Source organism: Marmota monax, unplaced genomic scaffold (assembly GCF_021218885.2).
Source record: "Marmota monax isolate L192 unplaced genomic scaffold, Marmota_monax_Labrador192_F-V1.1 WCK01_AAM20220418_F8-fsc00250, whole genome shotgun sequence".
NCBI classification, from domain to species: Eukaryota; Metazoa; Chordata; class Mammalia; order Rodentia; family Sciuridae; genus Marmota; species Marmota monax.
In genome coordinates, this window is record NW_026693876.1 from 1,131,607 (window position 1) to 1,150,998 (window position 19,392).

General features: G+C 36.2%; 1 long non-coding RNA gene across 1 annotated transcript; it reads right to left on the reverse strand.

Annotated features, from left to right (window-relative positions):
- Nucleotides 1-1,190: 1,190 nt before the first annotated feature.
- On the reverse strand, nt 1,191-15,847 carry LOC124105508 (uncharacterized). The gene is made up of 5 exons (XR_006855753.2): nt 15,760-15,847; nt 8,343-8,455; nt 8,051-8,227; nt 3,498-3,629; nt 1,191-3,011 (listed from the first exon to the last, which is right to left on the reverse strand). It is a non-coding gene; the product is annotated as an uncharacterized LOC124105508 (long non-coding RNA).
- Between the last annotated feature and the right edge of the window lie 3,545 nt (nt 15,848-19,392).

A 19,392-nucleotide genomic window follows, 5' to 3' on the forward strand; every position in this document is an offset into this window, starting at 1 on the left:
TGCGACTGGCAGCCTGTCCCCTTTGGCTCAGCTGGTGCCCTAGTTCTCTACTAGGGCTTGTGGTTCTGGCTTATGTTGCAGTTGCCCTCTTGTCTACAAGGACCTTGGTCTTCAGTACATGGGCCTGTGCCTAGTGGCTAGCCTGTGTGCTACTGGCAGGTGGTGGAACTAGGAGGTGGGGTCCAGCAGACAAAAGTTAGGCCACATGCCTTCAAAGGGAATGTTGGCATCCTGGTCCCTTCCTGCTTCTCTCTTTGCTTCCTGGCCTCCATGAAGTGAAGAGGCCTACTCTTCCATATACTCTCACCACAAGACAATGTGGACCAGAGCAACAGGGCCAAGCAACCATCCGCCAAAATAATCCTTTCCGTTTTTTAAGTTGATTATTTCAGGTGTTTTATCACAGTAACAGAAAGCTTACTACAACAAGAATCTTCATTTAACGAAGAGAAACCAGGTCTGGATGGTGACTTGGCCAACATCTAACAAAAAAAATTTGAGATAATGTTGGAAGTATATTTTGGGCTTGTAATTATCCTTTTTTCCACCTCATCAGATATACTAGCCAATATTGAGTGTTTACTAGGTCCCAGGCACTATTTCAAGAACCTAGTATGTATTAACACATTGAATCATCTTTAATCCTCATTCTAAAGCTACAGGGTAATCAATAATAATCCTCATTTCATAAAAGAAATTGAAGATGAAATTAACCAAAAGGTTGGATCAACTGTCCAAGTTTTCACAGCTCACCCTTCCCTTGTTCACTATTATGCTCCTTTTGCCTCTAATCTGGATTTCCCATATCATTTTACAGTAAAATTGAAAATTCTAATAGAGTCTCTTTGAAATAGACAATGACTTTATAATTATCAAGATTCATCATTAATCTGATATTTATTCTATGGTGACCTTTTCAAAGAAAATGACACTGTAGTTTTCATTTCACTTCCTTTGAGAATCATCCTTGAGGCATTCTTTGGACTTAAATGGGCCTCTCCTTCCAGGAGCATTTTTCTGTGCTTTCTTTCTCATTAATTATGAATTCAAGCTAAGTTTATATTTTTGCCACAATATCATGAAATAATTGAGAATACGGTTTGTGTTTTGCTCATTTTTATAAACATGTAGGGTTTTATTCATTTTTATACAGTAGTGACTCAATAATGCTTCTTTTTAAATTTTTATTTATTTTTTAATTTTTTCCATGATTTATGGCTCATTATAGTTGTACATAATGGTGAGATTTCTTATTATATATTCATACATGCACACAATATAACAATATAATTTGGCCAATATCATTCTCCATTATTCAATAATGCTTCCTTAATGAATTCATTATGATTAGCAATAATGGTGATAATAATAATTGCCATCTGAATACTTTATAACACACTCTTAGCACTTACGTATAATATGTCCACAGGCCCATTTGATATTTACACCAACCATAAATATTTAAATAAATAAATATACAAGATAAATATTTCTATAACCATTTCAAAGATGAGCAAATGAGACTCAAAATGACAAGCAATTTGCCCAAGATTGTATCAGTGGTATGTGGAAGGTCAGTAGTAAAACCGGATCTTTCCAATACAATCCATTGCCATCATGCAAAATAATTTTGTTATTGGCCTACACATGACATTTGTAGAAAAAAATGTATTTTGTAGAGCATATCATTATAAGTCCCAAATAATTTTTTAAGTCATCTTGTTTAGGTAAAACATCATTACTTAGCTCCAGGTACATAATCAAAATGCCACAGAAGTGAGGGCAATTTAGAATACTGTAGTTAAAAATAAAATAAAATAAATCCTCTTTAAAAAAAACAAAAACAAAAAATAACCAAAGGAACAGTATTACACTGTAAATATCTAAGCATTTATCTGTTTGTTAGGAGGCAATATATATTATTGCCTATGATCAGTTTCTGTTAACCATTAGGAGCTATTAAAGGGGCAAATCAATATTGCAATATTTGCACTTGATGCTGATTAAGAAATATGAAAAGGTGGTAAATACAATCCATTTTCTGTTTTCACTTTTATTCTAAACATGGAGTTTTTAAAAAGGATAAAACCTTTTTTCCCCATTTTTATTCTTGTTCCCCCCCCCTCTATTTTTCTTATCACCTTCCTGTGTCTTCAACATAGGAATTTCCCTGCGCTAAGGATCTAAATATGTGTGCAGAAAATCCCAGAAATCAGGGAGGAAAAGAGCTTTAAAAATCAGAAAAACACCTACTCTCCTAGACAGCTAGGAATCTGGCCTAATTTTAAAAAACAGAAGAAGAAATTCTAACTTCTTATCTTACATTCCAACATTCAGTAACTCTTTATCAGAATAGTTTCCCTATTTCTTCTAATATAATTTAAGACTGTTCTTGCTCTCTTTTCAGAAGAACTGCAGCTGTTCACAAGTTTCCCCATACTTTTTTTTTATACCAATTAATGAAAGGAGAAAGGTGTTGGCTCTGATAATAACAAACTGGATTCATGCCCATTGTCTTTACCTTTCTTTCTTTTTTTTTTTTAACAACCCAGTCCTACTTGAATCACATTAATCAAAAGATGGTGGATAACTCCTCTGAAGAAATAAAGGAATATATTATGAAAACCAATCTTCTTCCTTTCCTTCCTTTTTATTTTCAATTTATACAAGAAAAATCTAGATCTTTCTTTCTTTCTTTCTTTCTTTCTTTTCTTTTCTTTTTTTTTTCTTTCATTCATTAAAAGGTAGTCTCCTGAAGGCTGAGGTGATCCTGTGGATTAGAATTTGAATGACAGTATGAGTTCATGTTTGACTTCCTATGGGTAAATACAGACATGGGTACATATACAGATTAGTATTCTCATGTATCTCCTTGCTCTGTCAGCTGAGATGGCCTAGAAGTAATGCCACTCCAATAGTAATGAACACACTTGCTGTCCAAATCATGGTTTCTATTGCCAAGATTTTATTTCCAATAAAAGGAGTCAGGTTCCTTGCAGAAATGGTTGATTCTAAGGAGGGACAGGAAATAAACAACATGAGCCTGGAGTATTTTACAGATAAGAAACGAAGAAAATGCAAGAAATTAAAAAAAAGACAACCCCCCACAGAAATAATATTGGGATATGTCAAAGGGACAGTTAATAGAACTCCTAGTGACCAAACCTGGAACAATTTGAGCAAAAAATAAATAAATGAGTATATTTAACAGCATTAAATTAGAACTCAAAAGTATAAATATATATTTACATAAGGATGTAATATATAAATGAATAAATAAGTAAATGAAGAAGACAAATCTCCCATATGAAAAAACTCCAAACAATACATGCAGAAACTTCCTGCTCAGAGAGATGGAGGATAAACCCTTACCTCTTAAATGTGGACTGCACATAGGGACTTGCTCCCAAAGAATACAGTAAAGAAGTGGGAAGAATAATCTTACAGAAAAATCTGGCCAACACTACCTTTGTCAAATGATCAAGGTCAATACTAACAATGACAAGTCTTGTTGATAGCATGTGTTGCTGATGTAATGTGATGAGAACAGCATCTCAGGTCTTCCGTGCAAGAGTACTCCCAAGACTTCTTGTCATAGCCTAGAGGAGCCTTGTATGTCATGTGGTATTCTAGAATGGAATAGTGGAATGGAAAAGAGAAAAACTGTAGAAGTAAATCAAGTACGGAATGTAATCAATTATTTATCACTAGTTGTAACAAATACACCACATTAGTAAGATGTTAGTCATATGGGAAACTGGGCATAGAGTATATGTGGACTTTTTATCCTTACAACTTTTCTATAAATATAGAACTATTGTAAAATTTAAAGTTTGTGCATAAAATATATCACAAAACAGCCCTAAAACATTTAAATGAGACACAAATATTATAACATCAAGAAATGCAAAAGATTTTAATTAGTCAATTGTCATCCATACAGTTACAAAAATGAAATAATTCACTGTAATTGATAAACATATTTTATATGTAGAATAAAGTCTTATCCTTAGAAGACAGAACATCTGAAAGAAATCCTGTTTGACCTAATGGAACTCAAATTGAAGACCTGTATACTGTATAACATAAATAAACACTGCAAATGTGTCCTAAAACAACACTATCACTGGTCATTGCCTTAGGGAAACCATCACCTTGAAAACAAGACTAGGAAAGGATAGTTTAGGTTTCTGAAAGAGTCATGGTTATGCATTTTTAAAAGACTATAATAAATTGCAACTGCTTCACTCAATCAGAAGAGATTGGTAATAAGACCAGTCATTAGCACATGGATCAGTTTATTTGACTATATTTGCTGACAAACTCCAGCCCCAAAGCGGGCTTCTTGCCTTGCAGCTGTAAATCAAAGTGGGGTAAGAGTGTGCTCAGATCAGCATAAACCCAAACCTTCCCTGGAAAAATTGCTTAAACAGAACATCATATCAGCAGAAGATCAGGTGCATTATTTTCTTATGGAACTTGACTTGTGTTAGCCAAGGGACAAGGAACCTGAGTGGAGGCAAAACAAGTTCTACTATGAATGACCCTAGGAGAAAGCTTTATTGAGAGTTGATGGTAAATTTCAGCCAAATCCTTCCATTTGCAATGAAGCTAATCCCTCAAATTTCAGTAGATGCACTGTTCTATATTTAAAGCATCTCCATAAATTTATTTTCCTGCAACTTATAAGCAGACCCAAACCAAACAAAAACAAAACAACTAAATATTGAGAGTGCATAGAAAAAGTTGTCTTCTTATTGCTCCTGTGGTTTATGCTTAAGGCCAGTTTTCTAAAACCAAATGTACAATGAACTATTAGAAGCATCAAGACTCATTCAATCCTCACCAAAGGGCATTCCTTAATGCTAAATATTTAGCTACATGCTGAAACTGAGAGTATAAAATTAGAAACATATTTAACAGATGTTAAAAAATAGACATTATGCCAACTAATTCAAACTATTAACATTGCTATCATTTTATATAACAAAATAATAATATAATTCTACACCAAAATTGACAAAACAAGATACCCAGAAGATGCATATTGATTCATTATTTGTACATTACAGTTCTTTAATTTAGCCTTAAAAAAACTAGATTTTTTTCTGACTTTAGTTCTATAAAGTGACTAATTTAATTCAAGCAATAATTGATAAATAATATTTTAATTTTCCTAGCCTTACTTTTAACGAATCCCCTCTAGCCAAACATCTTTACCAATGTCAAGTAAACCTTGGGATTCAATGTCACACTAGGTAATAGCACTTGTTTTCTATTCATGCAAAACTACAGAAATTAAACTTCCTGATTTAAGGTTGCCCTAAATTGGTGGAAAGACCAGAAATTACTTTCCTAAATACCATGAGAAGTATTCAGAGAAACATGCTCAGAAATAACTGCATTCTACAAGAAAGAGAAATGTAAGAAGGTCTCATTCTACTCTGGGCCTCCACCTCAATCCTACATATGCCTATATTTGATCAGCATTTATTTACTCATAAGTTATTCAATGAATAATCGTTGAGAAACTCCTATGTCAGACAATAAGGAAATGCCATAAAGATATGGTAATCCTATAGCTGCACTATAATCAGTTAATATCTAGAGTTTTAATGGTATTAAAAATAAATAAGCTTAATTAATTTTTATCAGAGGTGCTAGAATTTTATTAATCAACACTGTGCCTTATCACTTTTCTACTCTTATTTGCCTGTGATAGAAAAATTTTATAGCCTAAGATCTCTACTGAATAGCCTAAGGTTTCTACCCATCTTTTTGTACTCAATGATTTCAGCTGAGTAGAGGTTCAGGGCAAGTGTGAAAACTAACATTGCCCTCTGCTGGCAGATTTCTCCAGTGAGAGTTCCTGGGCTTGCTTTGTCATTGTACCTTATTCTTCAGTCTTTGAGGATACATTTTGACCTTAAGAGTTTGTTTCTTCTCACAAATATTTGGATTCTTTCCGAAACAAAGTCCAAAATGTGTAGGCAATGGTGATTGGCGTCTAGTCAGCACCACCCAAAATAAGTATTTTTAAAAAATATAGATCTACCCACATGACAGAGGGGCATTGTCACAACACAGCCCTTCAAAATTCAAGGATATGTGAATCTCATCTTATTGAACCTGAATGTCATTATCCAAGACTCTCCAGGCTCCTGTGAACCCAACAACTCTGAAATTTCAGTAGTCCTTACCAGCCCATCTAATACAATTATGTCTCTCTCTCTCTCTCTCTCTCTCTCTCTCTCTCTCTCTCTCTCTCTCTTTTTACCACTGGGGTGTATGAACTCCCCCCAGTGAAAATCTAGATGTGACTTGAGATTTGGTGGTGTGATTATCTCAGGGTATTTGATAATCAGGGGCTTGAATAATCCTATGTTAACATATTGACAGGATTTATGAAATAAGAGATTCTTGTTAATTGAAAAATTTTAAAACATACTTGGAAGTTGCTGCTATAATTCTTTATTGAGCCCTTCTGGTAAATACAGACAGATGTAAGAAGCTTTGGTCTTGTGCTCTTTGAAAGCAAGTGCTGTATACCATTGCTATTTAAGGAAGTTGAATGGATAACTAAATTGGTCCATTCTATTTACTGTTTTTATCACTTTAGGCCTATTTCCCAACAAATGCTTAGAGTAAAACAAAATATGGTTTGGTAGGAAGTGCTTGTGCTTTTGAGTTGGACAGACTTGGACTTCGATCCTGGCTTCGATAACCCAGCTGTGTAGTAGGAAGCCACCTAATCTCTCTTCCTATCCATAAAATGTAAAACATAATATTTTCTTCTTTTTGTTTTATGGATTCTATAATATGAAATATAATAAAATACTTGGGAAAATACCTGGCACATAGTGGGTATTTGAAAATTTGATTCTCTTCCCTTTCCTTCCAGATAAATTGCTAGTTTCTTTCTTTTTCGTCAGCACAATAGACCAAAATTAACTCAGGTCCATTTTGAGAAGTGAAAAGACTTTGTGGTAGTTACCTTATTTTTAGAGTTTCTGCTGAGGTCAAAAGAGGTAACTGGAAAAGGCAGCAGGGGAATTTATTTTACTTATCATCATTTTCCAATTAAGTGGAAAATTACAACACCTTCCATTAATGATTTACAGATTTTTGAAACGCTATAAAGTCTCTCACTTCACTCTCACATTAACTCCATTTTAAAGCTAAGGAAACTGAGGAGGGGGGGAAAGGAACTACCAAAACTGGGGAAAGGAACTAGTAGCCTTGTGTTGTGACTTACCCAGGGATCACTCTGGACCCCATCCTGGGATGCACTGTAATTGTTCTCCTGGGGAGCTGCCATTACTGGCTCTCCAGTGCCCCCTGCCCTTAACTCTGGGCATTGCACCCTGGAATCAAGTCCTCTCCTGCTGCCCGTGGGACTGTGGTTTACCAGTTGAAAGAGACAAACAAGTCATGAGTCCTGAACTCATTTTTTTTAGGGGGGGGGGAGGGTGTTGTTTTTTTGTTTTCTCAGTGACTCACAACAAGACATGTGGTGAGTTGTTTGGAATTAACTACTTTTCTAAGGTTTTATAAAGCCCGAATGCCCTTGGTGGTATTTTTAACAATTCTAGGGAAGTTCTCAGTTTATTTTCAACATTAAAGATGCTACAGAGAGTGTGAGTGAAATGGAAAAGATGAAGCTCTTGTCTGTAGGGCTACAGACTCCGAGTCTCCATTAGAAACAGCTGCGCCTGGAAGTTTTCGTCTGTGATTGCATTTATTGACATTCTTGTTGTGTTGCCAGTTCTAGCTGGTGGCCAGCTGTTCTCATCGTATTTTAATTAAAGAAACTCCCACACCATCAAGAAATGTTCTGTGCGAAGATGTGCAACACCTGTCTGCTGCTGTTTCTGTATCAGATCTAGCTCCATGTCTGCAGCTGAACAATATCATTAATTCTTACCCTTGCAGTCCCTCATCACTCCCCCCCCCACACACACACGCAAAGCATTACTAATCTAGGATTCCTGTACCTTTAAGGAAAGTCTATACCCCTAAAAGTGTATGTAAGGTTGGGTTGTATACTTACCCAAGTATGAAGAGAGGACTCATAATTTCAACAGATTCTCAAATGGATTCATTATTCAGAAAAGAGATAAAGAAGGTTGGCTGTAGACAGGTACTCCTTTATGTTAATTTCCAGTAGAAATAAAATAGTTTTTTCCTCAGTCAACAATGGGGTAGGCTTCAAGGGGTAGTTGAGAGACTAAATTAAGAACAGACAAAACACAGGAAAGAAAAGCTAAGTACAAATTGTGTATCTATTAGCAATAAACAATAAATCAACTAGAAAAGTGTAGGTTATAAAACACAAAGCTTACCAGGATAATTTTTCCTATCTTATTCCACACACACCCACAATAAGTATATGGATAGACTTCTGGAAGAGGCTCGTAGAGAGGTAAAGATAGTCTTTCAAGGTCATAAGTTCATGCTGTGTTCAAAAGGAAAATGCATACCTAATTTTAATAAATAACTTACAAATCAGCTGATTATAATTTGCCGACATGTTCTGATTTTCTCTGCTCACCTTCCCATAAGCCAAGTGAAGCAGCTGGATTATAGCTATTGTCTATCACCCTTCCCCCTCATAGCGTAGAAAGGGTCACAGAAATCCTGAATTTGCTGTAATATGACCTACACACAAATTGACACACTACTGACCAAATCACCAAGGCTATTCCCCCAAATTACCTTCAAGCTCAGAATTTAATAAGAAATATCATTTAAATGTCTACCCAAAGGCCCTCTAACTATATGAGACTGCCTCTGTGGTTTGATGTGAGTCCCAAATTTCATGTGTTGCATATTTAATCATGAAAGTCAGGTGTTGATGGTATTTGGACTGGAGTTCTTTGAGAGGTAAGTAGGATTAGATGAGGTCACGAGGGTGGGATGCCTATGATGGCATTTAGTGGCTTTATAAGAAGAGGAAGACAAACCTGAGCTGACATATACTCGCTCAGTCTTGCTCTGTGATACCTTCTGCCATGTTATCATGTAGGTAGAAGACCACCCGATGCTAAGCAGATGCTGATGTCATGCTCTCAGACTTCCCAGGTTCTAGAACTGTAGCTGAACAAACTTATATTCTTTATGAGTTACCTGGTCTTGGGTATTTTGTAATAGCAACAGAAAATGGACTAAGAACCTTGTCCCCACCTTCATCCTTCCCCTCTCTTCAACCCTCTTCTTGCTTTGCCTGTGCTCCCCATTCCTTCTTACCCTCGTCTCCCACAAAAACAGAGAACAATAAAAACATTAAGAGTGGACCTTCTCTGGGGGCAAAGAGCTCATTCAAGAATGACTTATATAGTAATTGAAGAAATATCCTTGAGTGTGTGGCCACAGTTTCTATGTATCATTTTGGTTGTCTTACTCTTATGAATCTATCAACAATTTATCATTTTTAAGAAAGACCTCATCACTAAAGCCATCTCAAATCCAATGCATGTCAATTTGGCCAGAATAGAGCCTCCTAGAAGAAAAACAATAGAACTAGGGGAAGGGAACTGAAAAACTCTTTTTTTTTTTCCTCCTTCCACTGTGAAGGAAGTAAGACACTATTGCAGAAAGAAAGGCAAGTAAGAAAGCAGCAACAGAGGACACACACACACACACACCAGAGAGGGTGACATTTTGGTTGAAAAGACTAACTGGTAAAATGTCTACATAAGTCATGAAAGACCACTTTTAGCAACTTAGTTTTAGAAAAAACAAAAAAGTTACACTTGGCTCATTTCTAGTAAAATCCCAGTTTCTTATCCCTATAGATTTATTAGTGCAATAATGGAGCACAACCAGGCAGTAAAAAGTTACTGCCTTGAAGAAAAAAGTTGGTTCTACAATAAAATTTGAAAACATGGTTTCTTTAATGCCTGAGGCACTGTTTCCAGAAGCTTATTTAGCCCAGTACTCTGTACCCATACAGGATATCAAAATTAAACTTCAAGTGAAAAATTTAATAAGGTTGATTTTGTAAAGAAAACTAGTTTAAGTGTGTGTTCTTGCTAGTCCCCCCATGCTAAGACTGATTCCAACAGCAATAAAAGTTTTCAATTTACTATGTGGTTCAGGACAAGTTAATAATTTGCTCTGAGTACTACTATATTTCTGTATTACTTCAAATCTAACAAAATCCAGTCAAGGTTTAAACAAAATTCATCAAGTGCTTGAAGAGTTCCTGAAATTCTCTCTCCTCCACAAAGACTCACCTGAGTAAGGTAAAGATTTCCTGTCCCCTAATCCTTTCTTTATTTCCTCAATATGATACTCAGAAGCATGATCTTGCTGTCAGTACTTTTAGGGAAATAATGGAGCTGATTCAGAGGGCCAAAATTAGGCAAAGCCCCTTTTTTCAAGAGAGTGGGGAATAGAAGAAGCAAAAGTACAAAATCTTTAAAGTTAACAACTACATCTTACTTTTTTTGGCAGCATCTGGAATAGGGTTCATAACCTGCATGAATGAATAAATGAATTAATGGATGGATGGATGTATTAATGAATAAATGGAGGATTTATCAATTTAAATAGACCCTGAAAACCATATGTTAGGAAAAGATGACATTTACTTTTTTCTTTTTTTTGAAATGAGAAATAAGTTGACAAATTATGGTCCCTTAAAAACAAAAGAGAGACTGTATTCACCAAAAACAAATCATGTCTGGCTAACCTCACCAGGATTCTGTTCTAGGCTCTGTCCTGCTCAAGTTAGATCAAAGCTTTGCCAGCATGCTCATCAAATTCGGGAATGTCACAGAATTGGCAAGGGCAGCTAATACGCTAGAGAGCTCAAAGGAATAAAAAATGAACTGAAAACCACCCACTTAAAATTTTATAAGAGCAAATGTAAATGACCATATGTAAATTCATAAAAGTGATTTTAAAAATTTAAATGAGATCATCTGGAATTGATGCTATGAAAATTATGGTATGGCATTAAAAAATAATGTACAGTCTTCAATTAACCATAAATCAGAACGAGGCAATAATGTGAAGTTAATGTAATTTTTAGTATTAAGAGAAATATCTATGCAGATCGTAAGAGGAAATGGTTCACTGTATTCTGCACTAGACAGAATCCATCTTGCCCTCTGGTGTGATATTGTAAGAGATGTTGAATGACTAGAGAGCTTAGAGAGTCACAGGACCAAGATGACTAGAGGCTTTGCAAGCATATTGTATGAAGAATATGTAAGAAATTTGGGGAATGCTAGCCTTCAGGTTTATTTTTATTTGTTTATTGGACCTCCAGGGTATCGAGTATAATAATCTTAATTCTTGATTTGTGACACATCACTGATCCATGAAAGTTTTATTTATTTTTATATTTGATTGTTTCTTCTCTGTTTTCGATAATGTAGTAAGAGCCCATGAACCTACTACCCAACAAGAAAACCAAAAACTTTGACAATAACTTCCTTCTATCACTGGCAGAGGACATGTATTAGTCAGATTTCTGTTATTGTAATTAAATACCTGAAATAATCAACTTATAAAGAGATAAGGTTTATTTTGGCTCACAGTTTTAGAGGTTTCAGTTCATGGTCAGTTGGCCCTGCTGCTTTTAGGCCTGGGGCAAGGCAGCACATCATCGCAGGGACCCTGTGGAGAACAAAGTTCCTCCCCTTGTGGCTGATATGCAAAAAAGAGAAAGAGGAGAGGAGGTTGGGGTCCCACATCTCCCTTCAAGGACATACCCCCAATAACTTAAACTCTCCCACTAGATCCCAGTCGTACCTTAGGGGTGGTATGAAATGGGTAGCTTCATTGAAAGAGAATTTGGATGTGATCATCTCTTAAGAGCTGTCCTGACTGTGAGATTCTCCACGTTCTTATTCAGTGAAATTCCCACACCAATACATACGTAAAATAGTTACACAGATTGCAGTTAGTAGGCTAGACAGTTCAGACAAAATATCGAGCACATACCTTCATTTAAACTCCACCAACTATAGTTATTTAAGATTGTTCCCCCATTCATTCTGAAAATCAGGATCCCACCGTTCCCCTAGTGTTGAAGATTGAACACAGGAGAAATGCCAAAGAAGAGCAAAACATTTTATTTAAAGGATAGAACAGAGACACAGAGAGAGAGGCTCCTCCAGAGAGGAGGGGGACCCGAGCTGGTGCCCCAGGGAGTGGGGGTGTCTTGCCCCTTCTATAGATTTTAGGTTTCCTTTCTTCTCATGCCCCCTCTTCCTCCTATCTTGCCTACCTGACCAAAAGGGCCAGGGGGTATCTCTCCCTATTTTTCATATCTGCCCAGAAAGACAGGAAGGGAGCCACCCAGGGGGTACTCCTTAAGAACTCCATATTGGGAGGAACAGTTCCCTGGAGGCAGGTGACCTTGGCAACAGGTGAGGGGGAGGGGGAGGTGGTCTGGAGGTATTAGCATTTTATTTCTTTTTGAATCAGCCTCCATCTTCCCTACCCAATCAATGATTCATCATCTACACTGACCATCCTTCTGCCCCGTCTCAATTCCAACATTCCCTTAAACAAAATATAGTAGGTATACAGTAATAAAATAACTTCACCATAGCCATGAGGGGTTTATCAGAGTAAAAGTAGAGAATAAAATGTAAATATTATGAGAAATGTGTGGATCTCAGATCTTGTATCTTGTCAAGAGATTCACTGCGTAGAACAACGCTTTAGAAAGAAAAGAAAAAAAAAGAAGAATTTCAGGGTGTATAATTTCACTTTCTGAATTAAGGGCTAAAAGTCAGAAAGTCCAAATTTTTGAACCAGTCTTTGTACCATCTAAATAAAGAAAGCTTTTAATTTTCCAAAAGTTAAAAGCTACCAATGACATTTTTCTATACTTTAAAAAATCTGCTAATGGTTTATGATATACATCTCCATTTAATCTGTTTCTGCTCGATATTTTCATAGTTTTATATATGTCAATATGTTCTTACTTTGACATGGTCTCTTGTAGCATAAACTCTGAGAGAGAAAGAGATTTCTATTTCATAGGATAAGGTCATGCCACAAGATATTTGGGGAGTCTTAATTTATAGCAAATGGTGCTTTGGTTCAGTGTTATTGTGTTCTGTCTTAAACTGCAACTAAGAGTGCTTTTTGATCTCATTCACAGAGTTATTGGGATGATTAAGACAACTAGGACAAGACACTGGCACAGTGTCTAGCAATCAGTAACTTTCCCTTAAATATCAGTTCTAGGACTAATATTAAAACCAGTATTAAGCGTCATTACTTACACTTAAAATTAAATCTGCAAAGTTCTAAGATCCTTACCCCTACGTCTATGTGGTGAGAGCTGACAGAGCACAGAAGTTAAAGCACAAGGATTAGAGGCCAACAGTTGAATGAAGAGTTTGCTCCTTGGCTCTTAGTAGCTGTGTGATGTCAGATAAGTGGTCTAACTCCCTGATCTTCACTTATCATAAGAGTTATCCACAGGGCCATTAGAGATAGCACCTAATGTGATACCTGGCGCATAGGAAGCATTTGATAATTAGTGGTAATAAATCTGTGTGTGTGTGTGTGTGTGTGTGTGTGTGTGTGTGTGTGGTGCTGGGGATTGAACCCACGACCTTGTGCATGCGTGGCAAGCACTCCACCAACTGAGCTCTATCCCTAGCCCCAGCAGTAATAGTAAATCTAAGGAGAGCTTCAGTTCCATGTTGCCTCATCTCTAAGGATTCTTTTTAAGAACCTGCCATTCTATACATAACTCTTATTTTTATCTAATAATTTGCATTTATTTCCTATATACTTACATACATATTCATGTAATGCCTCTATTACTAAATATTCACACAAAATTTAAATGTCCTATTGAGAAAAGTACCCAAATTTGAAAGAAAAGTTTTAAAAAATGGCAAATTCTTTCACTCTCATATGGTTGAAGATACACCCAAAAGATGACCTAGGGGGATGTCATTTTTTAATTTACTACTTAATATTAATTAAAGATCCCAGACTTAGTAACATTGCCTAAACACATAGGTTTTTGTCTAGTAAAAATGCAAATAATGCCTCTGTTGTGGAATGGATACTCCCAAAGTTCATGGTTGCTGTGGTTTGGATTTGTCCTCCACATTGCATGTATTAGAAATTGTAAAAAATAAATTAAAAAAAAAAAAAGAAATGTAATTCCCAAAGTCATATGTAGATGGAGTTTGGAAGTGGGACCAGGGAAAGGTCATTGGGACCAGATGAAGTCATGAAAGTAGGATCCCCATGATGGCATTAGTGGCATTATGAGGAGAGGAAGAGAGACCCAAGCTTGCTCAGTCTGGCACATGATGTCCTCAGCCACATCACAACCCAGCAAGAAGGCTCTTGCCAGATGCCAAGCAGATGCTGATGCATGCTCTTGGATTTCCAGAACCACAAGCTTAATTCATCTCTTCTCTTTGCAAACTGCCCAGTCCATGGTGTCCAGTTATTGCAACAGAAAATAGATTAGGACAATTGCCCTGTAGGATATGAACTAGATGTTTCTGTATCTCATCCTACCATTTCGGTATTAAATTGCTTATAAACACCTAAGTCCTTAAATGCCTTTTAAATCATTTCAAATTTACTGATTCCCTCTTCAGTAAATCAACTGAATAAATTTTGACATGTTCATTTTGCATTTGCATGCAAGTCATGGTTTTAATTTTCTGAAAATTATGTGAGCAGCCCTCAGAAAGCTTACGAGGAAAAATAATTACCATTTTACAAAATGCAAGACCGTTCGCCAATGTGAATTATTGTTCTCTAATCATCAGTTGCCTCAATTTTTTTTCTATCTGTTTTCTTCTACCTGGGCATCTAGTGTTGAGGCCACTGGCACAAGTAAGGACATCTACCACTTGCTGTAGCAAGAAAACCTGGCAGAAGTTTCTAAATTCTCTTTTACTATTGCATTAGCAATGAATTCAGAATCACTGTAATTCAGAATCGGCTTCCCTTTCTTTGCTCATTCCAAACTTTGTTAATGGTCTGGGAGATAAAGCTCATGCTGTCACACGCAGAGAATATCTGGCTAGTTTCACACTTATGAGTTGCAGTTTCACTCCTATTTTCCTGCCAGTAGGAGAGCATAAACAACAAAGCTGGTCTCCAAAGCAGCAGACTCGTTGGTTTAAACTGTCTTGCACCTTGTTAATACAGAATACTCATCAACCCAGAGATCATTTGGCAATATGAAGTCAAATTTCTGCTTAATTCATGAATACTATAAGCCATGCAAATTATCATGGGTTTGCACACTCAAGCTTAGAAATAAAGTGTAGGCAATTCTGATTTGAATTTTAAATTGTTTGGCTAATTCACAATCTAATGAATTCCACATTCCCAAGGACAAAATAGTTAAGGTATATGATGAATTCAGTAAGTTCAAATAGAAAAAAAAAACCAGAAAAGATATCAAAGGGGGGAGTTATTCTCTTGATAGCAGGATTCTGTACTGTAGAAAGACCTTTTAAGGATCAAAACTCCTGTGCACTACAAACTTACCCATTTCCCCTTTATTTTTTCTCCTCTTTTTTCCAATGCAATTTTCATCCCTGTGGCCAAATGAACAAAACTCTGGTGATACTGGTGTGTGCTTTCAGAGAAAACCATTCATCTTGGATAGGTTTTCCAAGGAACAAAGGACTGTCCTAATGGAACTCTAAGACTCTATCAGGTTTTATTCTATAATTTCTGGATGACTTTTTGAGAGGATAAATTGTATAAAGTAATACATTCTTAAAGTACTGCAAGGAAAATAAATACCAGAATATGTCCATGGAGAGCTCTTTGACTTAAGGAGAAAGGACTATCCCCACGATAGATCTTCTCATGCTGGTAACTTGTTTTGTCTAAGGAAACAAAATGGGTGGGAAAAAAGAAGCAAGTTTTAGTGGTCCCTATAAAAGTTTTACGAATAACTGGTTGTTTTCATGTAGGCCTGTCACGTTTCCTCTGAAAATGAAGACTCAGACCAATTCTCCCTGTCAGCATTAATTTTCATTGTCCATTGGTTAAAAAAAAAAAAGATGTTTAGTTAGTTGTATGTTCCATTTATTGGCACTGAAAACAGACATTATGATCAAATTTATCTTTGATGCTTACAAGCTGTGAGATTTATATAAGTCATAAAAACTTGTAGAGTCTCGGCTTCCTTATCTATAAAATAAGAACAAAGATTCTACTTAGATTATATATTTTCAAGGTTAAATAATCAAGTATACTTAAAATGTCTGATATGTCAAATAGTAGTATTCACTCTTCACTCAGTAAGTAACAGTTGTTTTTATTTTTCAGGCATTGTGTGATAACATTCCTAAATGGAATGTTGTATTTTTGCATAGTTTGAAGACTCTATCTTCAAACCTATGTGTGCTCCTTTTGATTCTGTGCTATCTTGCACCTGCCTAGAATTCAAATGAGATTTTGGATTTCACAATAATTCTGTCTCATGATTATATAAAGATTAACTATAATATTTGTCATCTTTTACTACCCTGGAAATGGAAAAGACTACATACCAGTCTGAACCTTTTCTTTTCTTCCAGAACTGGAGGTGAAATCCAGAGCATTGCACTTCCTAGGTAAATGTTTTACCACTGAGCTATATTCCAACCTGAGTTTTTATCATGTATTTAAAAAGCCAGTGAGCTAATTATTTGTATTGATTATTAGGATGACAATTAGAGAGGATTAGGGTTGAATTATTTGAAGAAAGAAGTTTCCTTAGCAAACTGTGAAGTCTCTTCAATTGTAAAACATTTAAAAATGTTTTTATAATGTCAATTAATATTAATTCAGTGATATAATATTATTTATAGACTAAAAAATATAGGTATTGTGGACTTTCAGAAGTCCATTTGAATTTCATTTTTTAAAATTTAAGAATCAAGCCTCAGATTAAAAATACAATATTTAATATAAGAACTGCCAAATTTTATAGATTATTTTTAACAACTTTGTTGTGGCATATATGAATCCCATTATTATGTATAATTATAATACACCAAATAATGTTTATGGTGACTATTATCCAACTAATAAACAATTCTAAGCTTATTATCAGAAATATTAGTTATTTATATACTTATTTCCATTTAATAGTGTATAAGTAATTTAGTACTGTACAATGCCTAAGTCTAATCATCATAGAATTTATTACCATTGTGGGAAAAACAACAACAACAACAACCTCTCTTTAATGCAGGTGTCCAAATGACACTTAGATATGAAAATAAAATAAATCTCCAAAGTTATAAAAGCAGAAGTAAAAATAAAGATATTATAATTTGTTACACATCTACCTCTTACTGAACACTAATATGGGTCAGATATTAAGTATACAAGCATTTACTTTAATATTTCCAACATTGATTTGAAAACCACAAAAGGTAAGAGTTAGTTTCCATATTTAGCGGACAAGGTAATGGGACCAGAAAGTTCAGCGACTTGCCTGCAGCTGCAGAGTTTTCAGATAACAAAGCTAAAGTATATGCTCCTGCCAGGATGTCGCAATCCTCATGCACAGATTACAGTCAAGTTCTAGAAACCTCTCGTCTTCATTTCCACTCACTCTGCTTATCACAAGCTGTGTCCACCAGCTCATTCCAAGAGAAGGAGGGGGGAGGAGAGACAGCCAGATGGCTCCAGCTCATTTAGCCAGCTGTAGCAGGATATGGATGTGATTTCCCCACCATCCCAAATAGTGTCGTGGTCTTATTCCAGAGATATGAGCACAGGGTACAAAGCTCTTCATGTGTTCCACATTCCAGGTCCTGGAACCATCAACATTTGCAGTCAGCACTGCCATCAAAGAAACCTCAGAGAGGAAAAGCAAATCAGCACAGTTATTTTTTTTGGAGGGGTGGGAATGTGCTGGGTTTGAATCCAGGACCTTGCACATGCTAAATGGGTGCTCTACGGCTAAATATACCCCGACAGCATCATCACAATTTTAAAATATCTATCCACTTATTCAACTTTCTGTGTACAGCAGCACCTTCCTTTAATGGAGTGTCATGGAGGCCCGAACGGGAGAAAGGAAAGATTGGGATGGAACAAGCATCACCCTAAAGAACAGGTTAAAGTTAGGCTTTGGTTTTGATTTGATAAGGGAGCTACTGAGGATTTTAGGACAGGACATAATTAGCCTCAGCCTGTGCTTAATCTTGGGGGTGAGACTACAGCTGGGGAGTCAGGCTGGAGGAGACACAGAAGCAATGAATATGAGGTGACTCCCGGGAGTAGGGATAGGGTTCTGCATTTGAGTGGATGTAGATTCCAAGCCCTGGAAAGTGGTGGCACTTTGTCAGTTGGACTAGAGGAAAAAGGGCAGAGCTCCAATCTCTAGTATGGGGAGAAATGCAAATTAAAACCAATATGAGATTTCTATCTTGTATCCATTAGGATAGTGATTATCAAAAATCAAGGGATAATAAAAGTCGGTGACGGTGTGGATAATACGGAGTCCTTATACACTCTTGGTGGGAATGTAGATAATGTAACCATTATGGAAAACAGGATGGCTTTAATGGTATGGAGATTCCTAAAGAAATTAAAAACAAAACTACCACACGACCCAGCAATCTCTCTTCTGGGTGTAGACCCACAGGAGACAAAAGTACCACCTCATAAAGATTAGACTCTCACATTCATGGCAGCATTGTTCATAATAGCTATGATGTGGAAACAATCTAAGTGGCTATTGCTGGACAAGTGGACAAAGAAACTGTGAGATAAGTACACACACACACACACACACACATACACATCATGGAATATTGCTCAGCCCTGTAAAGGAGATCCTAACTCTGCAACACACCATGAATGAGCCTGGAGGACATTACATAAGCCAGACAGGGAGAAAAAAAAAAAACATTGCACAATCTCACTTTTATGTTGAATCTTTTTTTTAAAAAAAATCAAATATTCAGAGAGAGAGAGAGAGAGAGAGAGAGAGAGCGAGCAAGCACAAAATAGTGGTTACCTGGGGGTAGTAAAGGGGGAGGAAATAGGGAGAGATAGTTGGAGCAGATTTGTAGAATGAATGAGTCTAGAGATGTAATGTAAACATGCACACTATAGTTCATGAAATTGTATGGTAATTGGGATTTTTGTTAAATAATTGGGTTTTAGCTATTCTTGTCATTAAAAAAGTAATCATGTGAGATGATATATATTTAATTTGCTTCACTATAGTAATCATTTTACTGTCTATAAGCCCATCATGTTGGAAACCTCAAATATACACAAAAACTTTTTTTTAAAGAGAGAAAGAGAGAGAGAATTTTTTTTAATATTTATTTTTTAGTTTTCAGCAGACACAACATCTTTGTTTGTATGTGGTGCTGAGGATCGAACCCGGGCCGCACGCATGCCAGGCGAGTGCGCTACCACTTG